Consider the following 2869-nt stretch of genomic DNA (forward strand, 5'->3'; position numbering starts at 1 on the left):
TTTGCATTTAACAATTAGATATAAAACAATTAATGTCAAATAATAAATTATAAGTAACAACACAACCTCATCACTTGACTGATATCGATATATAACAATATAAACATTATAACATAGAGGGCACCAAGATAATGTTTTACAAATTTATGTGATTATTGTGTCTCATAACTCATGTAATAATGATGATCAAATTTTTACTTACCCTCTGAGTATGCTGACAAGCATTATTGGCTAGGTATAGCTATGAATCCGATTAGTTAACAAGCCGTCACTCATTACTGGGTATGACTATTACTATCATAGTCCATAATATAGACAATAGACCTATACATCTTCTATAAAATATTACTCTGCAAGGTTCTTAAATTATAAAAATCAATCGACTTACGTTTTAAAATGAATTTATACTATTAACAGTAGGTTCATAATATCACATTTACATTAAATAATAATAATAATAATAATTATCATTATTGTTTTTTCAGATAAAGTTTTGATTAGTACGTATTTATTTTATTTTTTTTATTCTATAAAATAACATGAAAACTAAAAATGAATCAAACTATCCAAAATGTATAGATCTTACAAGACACTTCGCCAATTTTATCAAAGAAAGCGGTAAGCATAAACATTGTGTATTAATGTGTTAGGCACTTTATATTTTTTATTTGTTTTTAAATTTATGTTGAAAATGTTTTTCTGTCACTGTAAAAAGTATTGGTTGGATTTATCAAAGCCGGAAAGTTTTAAAAACTATTTTTTAGTTTAAATTAGAAGAAAATTCCAATATCTTCATAGTAAAAATAATTACAATTAAATGGTTTTTCAGTTGAATAAATGTTTGCCTGGTTTCAGGTTTATGGGCTAAAAATTGCTCATTATAATATACATTTAAAAATCGAGTTTTCATTGCATCTGTAGAAGGGCATTCAAATGAACACGCTCAATAAAACTAATATAAATTTTTTTTTGCAGTTCAAAAACGTGACATATTATGTCCATTGGTCGATGACTTTTGTACAGAAAAAACTGAATCACCAGGTTACAATGAATTTTATAAGTCCATCTTAAACATTAATGGAGTGACACCATTTATATGAAATAATAAAATTACGTTTGAGTTTGAATATTTTGTTTACTCATATTAAGATAAATATAAACTAAATTCTATAATACAACATTATATCACATTGTATAATATTTTCATGTTTTTAATTATTATAATTCCTAATAAAATTAATGTGATGTTTTCGGAAAAAATTAATTCAACTTTATTGTACTGTATACTACTAATAATACCTGTACCTACATATTATTATAAATTACTAATATAATATAATATAATATAATATATATATGGTTTTTTTTACATAAATTTAAGATCCGATTAGCGTCTTGGCCGGTAAAACTACTACTGCCTTAAACGATATCTATTTTATGTAATACTAGGTCTCCGAGCGTCGCTGGCCCCTGAGTTGGCGAAGAGTTTTAATCGATGTCGGAAGCTACAGTGGTCTTTTGGTCTGGTCGTCGGTCTCGACTCTCGAGCCGGTTGGTGTGTGATAAGGAGGTGTGGTGATAAGGAACTGAGATAAGGTTAGGACCACCGCGGTTCGACGTGGTAGCCCGGCTTATGCCGCCGGAAATTCGAAATTCTGTAAAAAAATCATATAGCCGCCGCGATTTTTTTGGTGTCAGCAGGTCAGTCACCTCAGTTATCCGGGTAGGCAATCCGACTTCGTCGGATAGCGGACAATGTGCGACGGCCGGGTCACGTCATAAGGTATGCAATCCGACGGGCGGCTTTCATTTGGGCGAATGACCCAAAATAACATATCGTTTGGGCGAATTTATACATATCATTTGGGCGAAATTTACACGGACCTTTAATTTATCTAATACATCGTTTGGGCGAACTATAAATATATATTTATAAAAATGTATGTAGACTAATACGTTTTCCTTCCCATTTTTAGAGACTTAGGACTCTCAGTTAACTCTAACTGGTATGGTTAAAAATGTATTGTCATATCGTCATATTTTTTATTATATAATATATATTATCTTAACTATTTTTTTTTTATTAGCATGGTATCTGATATGCCCATTTGTTTAATAAAGTGTCAAAATTATCATAATTATGTATTAAAAATCCCAACTAATTTGTTTTATTAGTATGGTATCTCATGCCCATTTTTTTAATATAATCGATTATTGTTAATTTTCCGGTTTGATATTCTTCCCATGATTTTAATGTATAGTCTTGTTTTTCTTTAGTATTTTTTACGTAATATATTTATTTTTTGTTTGTTGATAGAATTAATTTTTAGTAAGGTTTCCGTTTGAATTTCTTTTAAAATATTAATTACTTGATAAATATTAGGATGTGGATGATAAAATTGCGAGTTATAATTACTGTGAAATGATTTAGCCCCGTTAGTAGTACGAGGTTCCTCAGTTGGTTCTTTTGCCCACTGTGAAGGTGGGAATTTGGCATCTTCTATAATATAATTATTTAGAACATAATCTGAAAAATAAGAAATATCGGTCGGACAAATAGACATCAACTCTGTAAATCCATGTTGAATTTGATCTGATGGTAATAGCGGTAAACCAAAGAAACATTTCAGCCAATCACCAATTTCTGAGTTATTGTTCAAGTAATGATTATGTAAAACAGTATTTTGCTGAATTTTTTTAAACCAATTTTGTGCAAGATGGAAGACACAGCAAATAATTTGGCATGTTGGAAAACATTTAAGTATTGATTTATGAGCAGCAATTTCAAAATCCGAATAAAATTTAGTAATATTAAATTTAGTATTTACTAATGTTTCTACGTTTTCTAACTTTTTTTAATTTTTAAATT

At 29.0% G+C, this 2869-nt stretch overlaps 1 long non-coding RNA gene across 1 annotated transcript; it reads left to right on the forward strand.

Annotated features, from left to right (window-relative positions):
* Nucleotides 1-483: 483 nt before the first annotated feature.
* On the forward strand, nt 484-1279 carry LOC132938274 (uncharacterized). The gene is made up of 3 exons (XR_009663894.1): nt 484-500; nt 580-618; nt 976-1279. It is a non-coding gene; the product is annotated as an uncharacterized LOC132938274 (long non-coding RNA).
* Nucleotides 1280-2869: the final 1590 nt, after the last annotated feature.

The sequence above is a fragment of the Metopolophium dirhodum genome, chromosome 2 (genome assembly GCF_019925205.1).
Source record: "Metopolophium dirhodum isolate CAU chromosome 2, ASM1992520v1, whole genome shotgun sequence".
Classification (NCBI taxonomy): Eukaryota; Metazoa; Arthropoda; class Insecta; order Hemiptera; family Aphididae; genus Metopolophium; species Metopolophium dirhodum.